Raw genomic sequence first — 16,355 nt, forward strand, 5'->3', positions numbered from 1 at the left:
CACAAGGAGAAAAGGAAAGCTCAGCTGTAGGTTTGGCTGGGTAATCCTAAAACTAAGATGTCTTCCAGAAAGAGAGATAGGGATTGACATTTATGAATTATGATTATAAGATGAAGCATGGACCTGAAAAAGAATGCAACCCAGCAGATGAACATCCAGAAGAGGTGGTCAGTACTGGGATGGACTGCGAAACTGAAGGTTTATCTAGAAGTCATCATGCACCCCTTGGGTTAAGCGTCACACACAGTAGAAGATCTGGCAGAGAGACATGCACAGGTCTGTACCTGCTGTCAGAATGCAGTGCAGATCGCTGCTGGGACAGGAGTAAAATAAATCGAAGCCAGGACCCTCCTTGGTTCCCTAGTAGATCAATAATAGAGAATGTTTCCTCCTGTCTGTCATCCACTTAGTGGATAAAGCGAAAGAAACGGAGTGAAATTAAAGGAGTGAGACACTAAATAAAAGGCCATATTTTATTGAACTAATGCTAAAAACATGCAGTTAGTAAATGAACAATTCCAAAACGCTGTCAATGAGCAAACGTTTAATGTTTTCTTTAAAAAGGTATATTTTAGATGTCATTGAAGGACACCATGTCCTCCACTGATAATAAAAAAAGGAAGAAATGATGGCAGAGAATCGGACACTGTGGCAGCAAGGGGCTGCAATTTATTCGATGATATGCTAAAAAAAATAAAAAATGAGAAAAACAAAAATTAGAAAGTATATTCTTCTTAAAGCCTTTTCTCATGTTGAAGGAAATCAATTAGCTATAGCTATGCCTGAAGAATGCAGTAGAGTGAAAAATCATATTGCAGAGGTTAGAATCCAGCCAGATACTCAGGATATCCATGAACCTGGCATCAGTTGTTTGCCAGAGTATAGGTGATTGCAGTTGAATGCTGCACAGAAAAATTCACTTCTTAGGAGTTTCCTGAATTAAAAGAAGTTGCATTCAGCTCCTATCAGAGGGTTGGGGGAGTGCAACAGTTTTGGACCGTGGACTCCTAAGTGTCGTTGGACCTGCTATGAGGAAACCAAACGACGTTTCTGGTGGGAGACTGGTCCCGTAAGCATTCACAGGTCACAGGTGTAGCACATGTTGGATGAAGTCTGTGGGCTGTGCTTCAGGAGATCTATGAAAAGATGATTGATGGTGATAAATGAGACGTATAGGATGAGATATCAGAGGAAGGAGAAAGTCTACATGGTACGAGGGATAGAGCTGTATGAACTATAGAGTGTGGGTGACAGATGTTTATGAGAAGATTGATGGGGAGTTCTGAGGGGAAGCACAGGGTATAATTGATTGAGACTTCTGAAGAGATGTGCAAGCTATGATTGATGGCAATTTACCAGGAGATGTACACAGTGGGAGGTAGAGATTCCTGACACATGTACAGTGTCTGACTGAAGGAGATGTATGAGGATATGTAAATGGTGGGATGACTATGATTTCTTAGTCAATGTAAATAGTAGTGTTGGTTGAGGTTCTTGTTAAAATGTTGGAGCTGCTATAAGCCGACATACAAGGACAGTCGCACAGGAGAACTGCTGAAAAAGGACTGCTTGTTTGATCTGATGTTGCTAGGATAGATCTGGCACCAGAAGTAGGGGGACGAACTGGAGGTCTGAATCTGATATGGCACCAATGAATTAAATTACCACTATTGGTGACGCGGAAATGAAGGTTTTACATTTATTAGCGCATAAACGTAGTGCTGCAATAATTGAGTGTGACTTTAATCGAACTTATAAAGATTGTACGGGGACAAATGTGCCCTCAGAGTAGTTCGCCAACATTTATAAGCGTGCTTCATATAACATGATGTATTAGAATTGTATTAATCTGACATAATCGTAAACGTGAGCTATGATTTGCTTGTGTGAAATGTATTAGCTTGGCATTACTTTAGTAGAGGCTTCGGCCTAGTTGCCTTGTCTCACGGTTTAGATGCTCGTATTTTTCCACTGTGCTAATAAACGCGTATTCTTGCTTGAAGCTGTACTTTTCCAGTGAGATCGGTTCACATGCTTATCTTTAAGGTTTCATGCCAGCCTGGCATCTTTTTCTCTGCTCCAAGGTAAATTTGCAGGTGCGGACAATGGAAGCTCTGAAAGTGAGATGGTAAAATATGTTGCAACTTACGTTCCCGACTCCAAGGATAATGTGTGCTTAAGTAAAAGCTTGTAAACTGTTGTTTTTGATTGGACAATTTGAAGCTAACCTATGAACCCTCCAATGGAAGACCCTACTGGATTTGAACTGTTGTCTATAAAAACTAGGTGCACGAGAAGAAAGTAGCCCATTGCAGCTTTGCAGCGATTTTGTGGCCATCGCACCCATCGAGCCAATTGATGAGCGACGCCATTTTGACTGAGACCCTGATGCTTTCTCTAATCGAGAGAAAGAGACTTTAATTAATTCTTGCCCTAGAGACTTTAACTTTGATTTGTCCCTTGCATGAAGTAGTTTGTCCTTTAGTCTTGCCGCTGTGAGGCAATTGCCCCGTCCACCCTACCCCTTTGCCCCGTCCCATGCTGATCGAATCTGGTACCTGCGAGACGAAGACTTCCTTGAATGCTGATTGAATTTGGTAAATATGAAAGGAAAATGTACAATTGCATTGTGTTTTCTTTTTAGGTAACCAACTGCTGATTTTGATTAGAGCCCTAGTTAGGAGTTTTCCAAATTAATGTTGCCAAATTGTTTTGCATGAAGTCCCACATGCTGATGCTAATTTGAGGTTAGGTGAGGTTTCATTCGTTGCACGATGCAATTTGAGACCTTGTTATGCTGATCAATGTATGCAATTAGCTCATTACAGATTATTGTTTTAGTAGTTTGCGTTGCCATTATAGAAGGCATTATTATTCAAATGCTGCATAGATTGCATCTTTTCCGCCGTTGTGGACAGCTATTAATGTTCATTTACATTTATCATTTGGTGTTGAGACACATATATATTGTGCTAGCTTTGTTAATATAGGGAAATAAATTCACTAATTTTGCATAAACTGGTGTGGTTATTCATGTCCGAAAGGTCACGGTTTCGCCGAAATGATGTCTGGATTAATTGTGAAGTGTTATGTTGAGCGGGGAACTGCCTATGTTCGTTATTGATTATTGATTATTGAATATTGATTTGACAAAATTGATTTCTCTCGGGTAAGGAGAGCCCCACTTGGTCAAAAGATTAGTCGACCCAAGAGCGTCCAAAATACAGGTAAATTATTGGTACGGAACGCTCTATCAGTAGATGGTAGCAGAGGATGGTTTCGCCCTTTGGGACCCCTACTCGAGAGGTACATGGTGTTAGATTAGCGGTTTCGTCTTTGGGACCCCGCTCGAGAGGGTGAATTAGATTTTTTCTTGGATAAAACAGATTGAGAGAATGATGATGGGCTAAGTCCCCCGCGACTTTCCCGGGATCTCGGAGCTTGCGAATGGAGGGAATGGAGGTGTGAAATCGGCGTCGGCGGTACTAGTGATGGTGTGAGTGAAGTTAGGGTTTTGCGCTTGCACAGCTTATTGCCGCAGATTGTGTGAAAAGGTTGCGAGGATTTTAGAGAATAGCGGAGGTGCGACTCCGAGTGTAGAAGTAGGGAAGTCGTCAAACTTCATAGAAAATAGCGGAGGTGCGACTCCGAGTGTGAGAGAGGGAAGTCGTCGAACTTCATGTGCATGTGGCGCTTTGTGCAGGAAAAAGGTCCACGTGGTTGTTGTTGTTGAGACGGGCCCTGCGAGGTCAAGAGACTCCGGAGTATGTTGAAAAGTGTATGAGACACTTGTTATATGTTGTGGTCTGGTCGGTTTAATAGGTTGATCGGGCGTGGTCAACGAGTCGGTACGTGTGTTAAGGGAGTGAAAGAAACTTCGACTTCGGGCTTTGACAAATTCTAAGTGCACTAGAATAGATCATTGACAAGTTGAGAGCAGAGTCTGCGGGTCAGATTTGCTTGCTTGCGACAGTGGGGACCGAGAAAGATGGAATAACTGCCGAGGCTAGCGAAAAATCCCTAAGGTCCTGAAGCGATTGTGTTACCCTTCCTGTAGTAAACCGACAGATCTGTTTTATTATTATTTGGTTGCTCGCGATACATGCCAAGTTGTTACGAGAGGAGCTGAGTGAAGGAGGACAAGCCGCGAGGCTTTGTCAGCCGCGGTGTGTGTGAGTGTGACGTCACTAGGAGCCGCGCTGGGATAGGTTGGTAGTAGAGACGGGTCGCGCACGGATTGGACGCAGTCCGTGGGGCTCGATTGGAAGGGGAAAGGCAAGTGAAGAGTATTCCGGGAATTAAAGTCACTCATTGATTACAAACTTTGTGAAAATAAAAGACGAGAAAATGAAATTTTTGAAAGCATTCAGGAGTGCGCTAAAGGGGGAGTCTTACATTAAAGCGAGCGTAGGAGAAGAGACGCCACCCGAAGGTACACCAGCTTACATTGTAATGGAGGAAAGGGGGGTAGCTCCGTGCCTTTGGCTAAAGCAATGGCACAAGCTGACAGAGAAACATGGGAGCGTAGCGTTCCCGATCCATGGGACATTCAATATAAGGATTCTAGAGAATTTGAGATTCGCGATGTACGACATGAAGGTACCTCCAAGGCCAGCACAGTTTGAGGCTCTAGCGATTTGGGAACTAATGGCTAGACAGCAACAGCAAAAGAAGTTCGAGACCAGGATAAGAAAGGTAGAAAAGACACTAGCGGACGCTAGGTGGGACAATGCACAGAAGGTGTGGAGGTCAGATGTATTGCAGGGGATAAAATTGTTTCCCGCAATTGCTAAGGAAGAAGAGGCGACAGGCAAGAAAGCTACCTGTAAGACAAACAGGAGGTGTTCCAAAGATAGAGAAGATGAGTCAGAGGATGAGGAGTTCATCACGCAATTGCTGAACGACCGTCCACCACCTTATGCAGAGAATTAACAAGGTCCATGTACCAGTTCTGCCCCTCCGGCACCAGTACAGAATAATGAAACCCCGAATTCAGAAACGCCATCGGGATCTAAGGACCCGAGCTTACTGTTCACCCCGCAGATACCGCAGATTAGGAGAATATATCCAGATGTGCCTGTGTTGAAAGCAGCAGAGAGTTATCAGCCGCAGGTCACAAGGTACTACAGCAGTGACAACGGCGCGGGAATGATTCTAGACCCAACCGTAATGGGAGTACAGAATGGTCGCAACACAACATTGGCACAAGCTGAATCAACACAGTTTTGATGCCTCAAAAGCAGATGCAGGGGGGAACCGCACATGCTCAGATGACGGGGAGTCAGATGGGCATGCCGGCAATGATGACCCATGGTGTGGGAATGAATATGCCTCAGAACATGGGGAATGGACAGAACCCAGATGCGATATCCCTACCCATTACTGTAGGTCCACCGGTACCTTTGTACGCTCAGCCTAACTCAGGTATGAGCGGTCAAGGATCAGTGATGCAGAGTGGGACGGAAAGGAGGTGCATAGAGAACACTCCAGAGACAACTCCAATAGTGGCTCAGCCAACTGGATCCGGATCCCTGATGGAGTTTAGTCCCATATGTGCTCAGTCAACAGTGGTGAGGTCGAGTCCCCCACTGGTGATACCGCTGTCATCGAACACTGAGAAGTTGCCGCAACCGTCAATGGCAGTCGATGTGAATGCTACCCTGATGGGGTTGAATGCGCAACAGCTGACGCAGTGGTTCAACAGTCTGAATTCCACACAAAACTCAGCCAGTGGGAAGGGAGAAGACTATCTGAATAGGGTCAGGTTGAACATGGAAGCAGAAGAATTGGTGGAAGGGACTATGGGTCTAAATAGGTTAGAGTCCTACTCAGAAGAAGAGCTGAGGTACCTATGTCCCAGGATTACAAGAGAAGTGAACAAGGTGCATAGAAGGTTGCAAGAAATAGCTGACAAAAATGGGGTCGAGATAGACAAGACAAAACACTTGAGCAGGAGCTATAGATTGGATTTTGGGACCACAGACTTTGAACACATGAGGTCAGCAGGCATGAAAACGCACCTTAGAGAATTGCTGCAGAGTGCGCAAGTGTGGAGGTGCTTAGACAAATGGGAGAGCAGATGGGTAAAGAAAAAGGAAAAGAAGAAAGACAGCGTCCCAGAAAACAATGGGAAAAGACCACAGAGTAGTGATGCAGTAACTATGTTACCAATGAGGGAGACAGCAGGGGGAAAATTAATACATGTACTGTGGCACAGAAATGACATTCAGTCTTTTACGGATGATTTTCCCAAACTGAGAGAGAAACCGATTGAGTGGTATCAGCAGACTGATAGATTTGTGAAGCTTGCAAAATGTCTTTGGGAGGACCTGAACACCCTCTTTGAGATTGTGGTTCCGGCAGATTTGTGGGAAGACTGCAAAAGGGCCGTAGGTTGGCCGACAAGTGAACCAGAGAGAGACAGGGATACAGGTGCACCATCACCTATGGTAATGAGTTTGTACTATAAGGTGATTGAGCACTTGAAGACGAAGGTTGCCGCGAAAAATGTGGATTGGCAGAAGTTTGATTGAACTGCCCAAGAGGCTAAAGAGTCGATTCACAGTTACTATGAGAGGTTGTTGAAGGCGTTCAAGAACTACAGTGGTACGGAAACAATAGAGGCGAAGGACATGCTTCATTTTGTGTTCAGATTTGTGGAAGGGCTGAGGCCAGAGATAAGTCAGATGATAAAGTCACATTTGATTTGTTGGCAGTCGAAACCGATTGATGAGGTGTTGACGTACGCGAAATACTGTAGCGACGAAATTGAAGTGAAACAGAAAAAGTTGAAAGAGAAAGTGATGGTGATGCAGCTTAAGGCAGCTCAGACAGGTTTGCAAGGGTTGCAAGGGTTCTCACAGCAGATACCGCAGCCGCAGCTGCAGGGAAACATGGTGTTTCAGCCACAGGCGAGAGGCAGAGGCAGAGGAGGTTTTGGGAGTAATGGTCCGTATTTGAGCACTGTTGTGACTCCGAATGGTGTACAGGCATTGAAAAAGGTGATGCCGTGTCACGTGTGCGGAATCGTCGGACATTGGAAACGCGAGTGCCCGATGTTGGTGCAGGAAGGTGCAGGTGTTGGTCAGCAAAACAATGATGTCAATGCATTCCAGACAATGAGGGGACCGAAAATGAGAGGTCCGAACCCAAATTTTCAGACTGTAAATCAGCTGCAAGGATTACAGCCCATGCAGCCGCAGCAGATGCAGATGCCTCGTATGCAGATGACGCAAATGCAGCCAATGCAACAGCAGTTTCCCATGGTACCTAATCAGCCAATGCAAATACCCTTGGCACCAATGAATCAGCAGCAAGTGATGGTTCCTCCGCAGGTCTCGGGTCATGTGATGGGTACAAATGACACAGTGCAACAGTTCCCATTACACAGTGAGAGTGGAATAAACGATGCATGGGAGAGTGAGAGTTCAGATGAGGAGGGAAATTGTGTGCTTGCAGCATCCTTGGAAGTTGATCAGAAGGGTCCGTATGTGGAGGGGAGAGTGATGGGTCATCGTGTTTCAATCTTGGTTGACACAGGAGCCACACGTTCCACTGTTAGGAGCATTGAAGTACCAAACTTGCCCCTCTCAGGGAGAACAGTTCAGGTAGTGGGAGTAGCGAACAGACACCTGACGAACCCAATAACCGATCCAGTAACAGTTAGAATTGGTAACTATCAAGGGTCACATAATTTTGTGGTCTGTGACACAAGCCCGATAGCACTGTTAGGGAGAGACCTATTGTGCAAATTGGGATGTTCGATCATGTGTTCGAACGATGGAATCAAAATTCAGACGAACAGTGACGGGGAAGAAGAGGACAGTGTAGAAGGGGATGAAATGGAAACTGTCGATGAAGAATATCCTTTGATTAACCTTTTCCCGATGATAACCGAAGAGGATATTCCAGCTGAATTAAGGGAAACAGTGGGAAAAGAAGTGTGGGATATGACAGGAAAGGAGGTGGGATTGTTGAAAGGAGTGGAACCAGTGAAAGTGACCGTAAAACCCAATGCAACCTTTCCCCAGACCCCACAATACCACATGGCGCAAGACACCCTCATGAAAGTCGCCCAACTAATTGACGAGTTTGTGAAACAGGGAGTACTGAAAGAAGTGCTGAGTAGTCCATGTAATTCACCAATCATGGGACTAATAAAGCCGAGTGGGAAGGTCCGACTCGTGCAGGACTTGAGAAAAATAAATGACATCGTGGTTAAATGGTGCCCCGTAGTACCGAATCCAGCTGTGATAATGTTTCAAATCCCTTGCGAGGCCGAGTGGTTCTCAGTCATCGATTTGTCACAAGCATTCTTTTCGGTGCCTCTTCATGAGGACAGCCAATTTCTCTTCTGTTTCAAATTCTTAGACAGTGTCTACAGTTGGTGTCGAATTCCTCAAGGGTTTTCAGAGTTGCCATCGATTTTCAATCAGATTCTAAAGAAAGAATTGGAAGCATTAAAGTTGCCATTCGAGTCAACCCTAGTACAGTACATTGATGACTTACTGATCGCATCTAAGACAGAAAGTGACTGCACAGCCGACACCATTGCTCTACTGAACCATTTGGGAAGGAATGGACACAAGGTGTCTCCTTCAAAATTGCAGTTCTGTCAGAAGAAAGTTAAATATTTGGGCCATCAAATAGAGAAAGGGTCACGGAGAATAATGAAGGAGAGAATAACAAGTGTCCTTCAAATGAGTCCACCAAAGACGAGAAGAGAGGTGAGGAAGTTTTTGGGGATGGTGAGCTACTGTCGCCAGTGGATTCCCAACTTCTCAGCCCTAGCAAAGCCTTTACTGAAACTGACCCAGAAGGATGCATTGGATGCAATTGAGCTGAAAGGAGATGAGATGGATGCTTTTATTGAATTAAAGGAGTGCATGTGCAGGGCTCCGGCTTTAGGTATGCCTGACTACACAAAGCCTTTCACATTGTTTTGCCATGAACGTGATGCATGTTCTTTGTCTGTCTTGACGCAAGCCCATGGTGGCATAAACAGACCAGTAGCATATTTTTCAGCTACTTTGGATCCGGTCGCAGAAGCACTGCCAGGGTGCTTGCGCGCCGTAGCAGCAGTTGGTATCAGCCTCACTCAGAGTGAAGGAATAGTGATGGGACATCCAGTAACAGTCATGGTCCCTCACTCAGTTGAGATTCTTTTGACCCGCTCCCGAACGCAGCACATGACTGGAGCAAGACTCACGAGGTATGAAACGATAATTCTGGGCTCACCGAATGTGCAGCTGAAAAGGTGCACTACGTTGAATCCAGCAACCTTGCTTCCCGGTGAAAATGCTGAAATTGAGAACGCTGAAGACATCGAGCATGACTGCCTTCAGGTGACTGAATTTTGCACAAAACCCCGACCTGACATTAAAGATACTAAGCTTGATGAAAATGACCAAATTGTTTTTGTTGATGGGTCATGTTTAAGAGATGCATTGGGAGTATTGAAAGCAGGATATGCTGTATGTACTGTAGCAGGTGTCTTGGAAGCGTCCTGGCTACAAGGAGTATATTCCGCACAAGTAGCAGAGCTTGTAGCCCTTACAAGAGCATGCCAATTGTCAACATTGATGAAGGTTACCATTTACACTGATAGTCAGTACGGGTTTGGAATTGTGCACGACTTTGGGCAACTATGGTCACAGAGAGGTTTTCTGACTTCTTCAGGGTCACCAGTGAAAAACGGGGAGAGAATAAGGGAATTGTTACAGGCCATTCAAATGCCAGCCGAAATTGCAGTGGTAAAGTGTAGTGCTCATACAAAAGGACAGGACTATGTTTCCCTGGGAAACGCGTATGCGGATCAAGTCGCAAGATTTTGTGCCTTGAACTGTATATTGCTCAAGGATGAATGGAACTCGATCACTGAGCCAGAGCTTGAACCAGCCGAAGCATTTGCCTTGAAGGTCGTAGATACAATGGAAGAACTAAAAGCATTACAGAATAGTGTCAGGGAGGATGAAAAAGTTTCCTGGATTAAGTCACAATGTGTAAAGAGACCAGATGAGTTGTGGGTTTCAAATGAGGGAAAATTTGTCTTACCAAATAGTCTCTTATCGCAGCTAGCGCGGTTCTATCATGGGCAAGCTCACCTAGGGAGAGATGCCATGATAAGGTTGTTCAAAACTGATTGGTTTAACCCAAGATTTCGTCAAGTTGCAGAAGCAGTCTGCCACCGTTGTGTCACTTGTCAGCAGATGAACCCAGGAAAGGGAACAGTTGTGAACATGGGCCACATTGGTGGAGCAGCAGGCCCGTTCAGTCGAATGCAGATGGACTTCATTGAGATGCCTGTGCATGGAGGTCTGAAGTATGTGTTGGTGATTGTGTGCATTTTTAGTCACTGGATTGAAGCATACCCCACACGTAGAAATGACAGCCTCACAGTTGCAAAACTATTGTTGAGGGAGTTGATACCACGTTTTGGATTCCCGATCTCTTTAGAATCAGATAGGGGAAGTCACTTCAATAACGAGGTGATAAAGTTACTTTGCGCAGCGCTGAACATTGAGCAGAAACTGCATTGCAGCTATCGCCCTGAAGCCTCAGGACTGGTGGAACAAATGAATGGTACCCTGAAATCAAGAATGGCGAAAATATGTGCATCGACAAATTTGAAATGGCCTGACGCATTGCCTTTGGTGTTAATGTCAATGAGAAACACCCCTGACAGAAAGACTGGATTGTCCCCGCACGAAATACTCATGGGCAGGGCTATGAGACTTCCTGCAGTTCCCGCAAACGCGCTTTTGAATATTACAGATGATATGGTGTTAGACTACTGCAAAGGTCTGGCTGATGTGGTTCGCTCTTTTTCTCACCAGGTGGAAGCAACCACCTTGCCACCGATCCAAGGTCCAGGACACACACTGAAAGCAGGTGACTGGGTCGTGATAAAGAAGCACGTCAGGAAGTCGTGTCTGGAACCCCGTTGGAAAGGCCCTTTCCAAGTGATCCTGACAACAACTACTGCTGTGAAGTGTGCGGGAGTTCCCAACTGGATTCACGCCAGTCACACAAAGAAAGTGTTGTGTCCCACAGAAGAGGAAGTTGAAGCGCTGAAACTGCCAGTACCCGATAAAGTGCCGAGCGCTGAGGCAGAGCAAAACAGAACTAACAGCGAACAAGCAGAAACAGAGGAGAGAGAGATATTCTCTGAGGACGAAGAAACCGATTCACTTGGGGAAGACCAAGGAGAAACCTCAGACAGCGACAAAGAAGCTGAAGGTAGCAAAGAGCCTGAAGCAGCTGAAAGTGACAAAGAGCCTGACGAGAGTAGCGGTGACAACGGGCTCGAAAGAGGTGAAAAAGCAGGAGAGCCTGATCAGAAGAGGGCTTTCCCAGAAGCAGACGATACAGAAAGAGGTGGAAAGGCAGGAGAGCCTGATCAGAGGAGGGCTTTCCCAGAAGTAGACGGTACAGAAAAAGAAAAGGAAAACGTGACTGATTCACCGGAAGGAGGGGACAAGGAAAAACAGAACGAAACTGTTCAGTCTTCTTCGGAAGAGAGCGCAGGTCCATCAAATGGTCACAGTGCAAAGAAAAGACCGAGCATATCACCAGCAAAACTGAGAACTAGAGAAAAGTCGAATGACAGTGAAAGGCCAAAGGTGAAAGAGAAAAGAAAGGAAGTGTCTGTTGTGGTACCAACATCAAGTGAAGAAAAGGACTTGACCAAAGAGGAAAGTACCAGTGAGGCAGAATCAAAGAGAGAGGCAAAATTGAAAAGGAAAAGAATACCAAACAGGAGGTATTCCGGTCCAGAATGGGCATATGCAGTCAATGACGATTGGACTGACAAATTTGTATCTCTCAGCCTCGAGAACGAAGAAGAAGAGATACCAATAGAAAAGAAAAGTTTTATAGACACTGTTGATTGAAAAGCTGGTAAATGACATTGCTTGCTATAATCTAACGTGATACAACCAGCTGAGACATTGCTAAAGAGACATTGCTAAAACCGGATGAGACATTTGTTAACCTGATAAGACTTTGATAACCTGATTGACTCTTAAACCCGAATTGAGACAACGTTGCTGCTAACCGATAAGTGACTGGCCTCCTGAAGAAAACTGTGTGAACATTGCGCTCGTTCCGCTTTGTAACAAATTGCTAAATCGTTTCTTTTATAAGTGTTTTCAGCTCTCTGATTCTATACAGATCATGACTACACAAAACGGTAGAGTGAAATATTGTAAATATGTGTGTATAGGCTTGGTAGTTGCATGTATACTAATAATAATGGCAATAGTGCTTGGAATGCGTGGAAAGGGTGAGAATGAGAAAATTGATGCTTCTACTCTTGCTCCTGTTCCTGTCACTGAACTAACTGCATTGAAAAGACTAGAATTAGATGAGAGACACTTGCATGAGAAAAAGGAACTTTCGTATAATGTTTTCTATCGCTTACTAACAGAGTATGTTGAGACTATGGATGCGAAAGATTGTTACCTGTGTACACAGATACCGACATCGGTAACGGAAGGGGTGACTTATCACCACATGCCCCTTACATATGGGATTACATGTAGTATAGTGACTTCTAGATTTTATGGTCAGACAAATATACAGTATTTTTATTCAAATTATGATGTTACATTTGCATATGTTCCTATAATAACGCAACTAAGCCAGACTGCTAAAGATTGGGATGCTAAACTAATGAGGGAATTTTTCGAGCCAATGCTACCTTTTGAAACGGCTCACGCTCATAGGGAAAACCTTACCTGCTCGCTCACTGCAGTAGAAATAAGCTTTTTAGATCGCACAGATGATAGAAGGGCACAAATGAATGCGAAATTGGAAAAGGAGTTACATAAGAGGACTTCAGTAGATAATTATGCTTTTGCTGCAATAAGGACACAAGGAAGAATAGCTTTAGATGCTTGGCATGTAGGGAAATTTTGTATATATCGTGGTGAGTCTTATTATGATAATATTTTTGTGGGTGCGAGTGAATGTAAACACACGTTTATTTTTAAGGTCAAATGGACATTCATGCTGAACGGACTTGACCCTGTCATACCAGGTGTATATTACATTTGCGGGCATAATGCCTATTATCGTCTTCCAAAGGGATGGTGGGGGAGATGTTATTTGGGTATAGTGTTCCCAAAGGTTTATCAACTGGATGACCTATCGGTGATTCCAAAGACGCCTGGATCTCATCGTATCCAGAAAAGAGAGACCGCAGCTGCCGTGGTAGGAGATATATTTGGAGCCATGATTCCTTCATTAGGAGTTGTGTTGAATTCCATCAAAATAAGAAAGTTGTCTACTATAGTGGATAACATGTTGACAAAGTTTTCAGGTGCTATAATCCTGATGGATGCTGAACTGGCAGCGGAAAGAGCTATGACTCTTCAAAACAGGCTTGCCTTAGACATTCTTTTAGCAAAGGATGGCGGCGTTTGCAAAATGCTTGGTGCGCGCCACTGTTGCACGTATATTCCTGACAACAGTGTGAAGATTAAAACAATGCTTGCGAATCTAACAAAAGAAAGTGCAGACTTGAAGGAATTGAAAGAACCAGGAGTTTGGGAGAAAGTTGGAAAGGGAATTGCGTCAGTAGGAAGTTGGTTAGGTGGGATTTGGAATGGAATACTACTGAAAATAATACAGGGACTTCTAATAGTGCTAATTTGCATCTTTGGAATTTGGGGAATAAAAAGGGGAATAATAATGATTATGGAAAGAATTAGGAGAAGGAAGGAAGAGAAAATGATGAAAAGAATGGCAGAAGAATACAAAGCGAGAACAAGGGGAACAAAAAGGCAAAGAGAACTGACAGAATTTTAATGGAATAAAATTTGTGGGAATGGTTTTGTGTGATGACAAGTAGTCATCAGAGGAGGGATTGGTGACGCGGAAATGAAGGTTTTACATTTATTAGCGCATAAACGTAGTGCTGCAATAATTGAGTGTGACTTTAATCGAACTTATAAAGATTGTACGGGGACAAAATGTGCCCTCAGAGTAGTTCGCCAACATTTATAAGCGTGCTTCATATAACATGATGTATTAGAATTGTATTAATCTGACATAATCGTAAACGTGAGCTATGATTTGCTTGTGTGAAATGTATTAGCTTGGCATTACTTTAGTAGAGGCTTCGGCCTAGTTGCCTTGTCTCACGGTTTAGATGCTCGTATTTTTCCACTGTGCTAATAAACGCGTATTCTTGCTTGAAGCTGTACTTTTCCAGTGAGATCGGTTCACATGCTTATCTTTAAGGTTTCATGCCAGCCTGGCATCTTTTTCTCTGCTCCAAGGTCAATCTGCAGGTGCGGACAATGGAAGCTCTGAAAGTGAGATAATTGGTAAAATATGTTGCAACTTACGTTCCCGACTCCAAGGATAATGTATGCTTAAGTAAAAGCTTGTAAACTGTTGTTTTTGATTGGACAATTTGAAGCTAACCTATGAACCCTCCAATGGAAGACCCTACTGGATTTGAACTGTTGTCTATAAAAACTAGGTGCACGAGAAGAAAGTAGCCCATTGCAGCTTTGCAGCGATTTTGTGGCCATCGCACCCATCGAGCCAATTGATGAGCGACGCCATTTTGACTGAGACCCTGATGCTTTCTCTAATCGAGAGAAAGAGACTTTGATTAATTCTTGCCCTAGAGACTTTAACTTTGATTTGTCCCTTGCATGAAGTAGTTTGTCCTTTAGTCTTGCCGCTGTGAGGCAATTGCCCCGTCCACCCTACCCCTTTGCCCCGTCCCATGCTGATCGAATCTGGTACCTGCGAGACGAAGACTTCCTTGAATGCTGATTGAATTTGGTAAATATGAAAGGAAAATGTACAATTGCATTGTGTTTTCTTTTTAGGTAACCAACTGTTGATTTTGATTAGAGCCCTAGTTAGGAGTTTTCCAAATTAATGTTGCCAAATTGTTTTGCATGAAGTCCCACATGCTGATGCTAATTTGAGGTTAGGTGAGGTTTCATTCGTTGCACGATGCAATTTGAGACCTTGTTATGCTGATCAATGTATGCAATTAGCTCATTACAGATTATTGTTTTAGTAGTTTGCGTTGCCATTATAGAAGGCATTATTATTCAAATGCTGCATAGATTACATCTTTTCCGCCGTTATGGACAGCTATTAATGTTCATTTACATTTATCATTTGGTGTTGAGACACATATATATTGTGCTAGCTTTGTTAATATAGGGAAATAAATTCACTAATTTTGCATAAACTGGTGTGGTTATTCATGTCCGAAAGGTCACGGTTTCGCCGAAATGATGTCTGGATTAATTGTGAAGTGTTATGTTGAGCGGGGAACTGCCTATGTTCGTTATTGATTATTGATTATTGAATATTGATTTGACAAAATTGATTTCTCTCGGGTAAGGAGAGCCCCACTTGGTCAAAAGATTTGTCGACCCAAGAGCGTCCAAAATACAGGTAAATTATTGGTACGGAACGCTCTATCACTGTGCTTTTCCGTTCTAGAGTTCTCCGAAGTCATGGGCCGGGTATGTGAAGAAAATCTCGAAGAAGACCTAAAGTGTGTGTTCACGGGAGGAATTGACAACAGAGTGTTTCAAGATGAGCCACAAAAGAAAAAATGCATTAAAATAAATATAATACAATGCTGTGGCAAATAGGTTGGGGTATTAAAGCAGGGGGGTACATCACTGGTACAAGAAGCCAAGTATTTGTCAGATTTTAAGAACATCCACATTGATTAGCATGCTTGTTTTCCGAGCTCCCTGAATTCATCACTCATTGATATGCAATAATGTTCCATTATAGAAGCTGTTTCTGCCTGTCGTCACTAATCATCCAATAACCTAAAATAAAAACACACGCCTTTTTTCACTGGAGTGTTACCAGCTGAACCCTTTAGGGTTAGTTTACCTTTAACAATAACAGTTCATGCAAAATTGACAGGAATAGGAGTAGTCAACCACCTCTGTTCTATCCATTTGTAAATCCATCTACCTTTCTTTCTAGACCATTTATATTGTTCACCATTCAATTGTTTCAAACGTATTATTCCAAAAAACACCAAGTCAATTTATCGTATGTGTTACTGAGAATAATACTAAATAAAACAAAAACTAAATTTTTTAAGAAGAGACCTTGGAATATCCTGAGGAACAGTACCAATGGTAATTTGATAAACTTGATATAATTTTTTTTATCAAACATGACTGGACAAGCTTAGAAAACAAATCCACCTGCTCTTCAAAAACAAATGAAAATAAAATGTATATAGTATAGGTGTTCTTAAAGGAACACCAAATGAAATGCGAAAATCTGCATGTAATGAAAGTTTGGCAACAGATTTAAGGCTGCGCATGACAGTGGGCATAAAGTACAGATGT

At 43.4% G+C, this 16,355-nt stretch overlaps 1 protein-coding gene across 4 annotated transcripts in view; it reads right to left on the bottom strand.

Annotated features, from left to right (window-relative positions):
• The window catches only part of COL16A1 (collagen type XVI alpha 1 chain), a 717,464-nt gene that overhangs the window by 265,774 nt on the left and 435,335 nt on the right, over nucleotides 1-16,355 (bottom strand). The gene's annotated exons all lie outside the window — the stretch shown is intronic.

This window comes from Pleurodeles waltl, chromosome 3_1 (assembly GCF_031143425.1).
Source record: "Pleurodeles waltl isolate 20211129_DDA chromosome 3_1, aPleWal1.hap1.20221129, whole genome shotgun sequence".
Lineage (NCBI taxonomy): Eukaryota > Metazoa > Chordata > Amphibia > Caudata > Salamandridae > Pleurodeles > Pleurodeles waltl.